Here is an 838-nt window from a genome sequence, read left to right as displayed (position 1 = left end):
ACACTACTAAAGGTTCTCATTTGAATGGTAGCTCAGGAAATGACACCTCCCAAATCGGAAGCGATCAACCGAACAAAGATTATTATTTTCGCCAAAAACTATAGCACTTATGAAGTATCTTTAATATCAAGTATCTTTACTAAAATAGTAGCTTATAGCTTTAGTATTAACTATCATTATTGAAATAGTAGCTAATAACTATAGTATTAAGTATCATTACTAAATAGTATTGTATCTTATAACAATTTTTTTACAATAGCAATTATTATCTCTTGAATTGTGGCTTATAGCAAACTATAGGCATATTTATTCTATAGCAACTAAAACACACCTATATCAAATATTAGCAACTTTAATTAAGTTCATATTACTATAGCAAATAAGTATCATTACCTGTAAAAACTTACTCAAACATAAAGTATAGCAAACTATGGCAACTAAGACACAACATATAACAACTAAAAAAAGTTGAACATGCTAACTTTCTCGTCCTCGGAGAGGGTGTCATTGCCGGTCCTAGGAGAGCGCATCACCCTTCTACCCCGATAGGTAACACACACGCTGACATTGTCACCTGCCCTCACATTGTCTCCTGAAAGCACACATGTGTTGAGGCCGCCTGTGCACTGCCCTACACGACGGTGTCGAATCAACCCGTGGGGACTCACATACCACATTAACACCCCATAATACATCAATGATTTATCTATAATTTTGGTTATGTTCATGCTAATTCATATTATTTATACATAATTTTGGCATAATTTCTTTTTAGGCTACATACTAATCCAATGGTAAGCGTCAGCTGTTGTTTTAATGTTTTTGGTGCAGCAGAAAC

The sequence above is a fragment of the Triticum dicoccoides genome, chromosome 4A, assembly GCF_002162155.2.
Source record: "Triticum dicoccoides isolate Atlit2015 ecotype Zavitan chromosome 4A, WEW_v2.0, whole genome shotgun sequence".
Classification (NCBI taxonomy): domain Eukaryota; kingdom Viridiplantae; phylum Streptophyta; class Magnoliopsida; order Poales; family Poaceae; genus Triticum; species Triticum dicoccoides.
The sequence above is the reverse complement of the archived record's forward strand: the minus strand, read 5'-3'. Positions refer to the sequence as shown.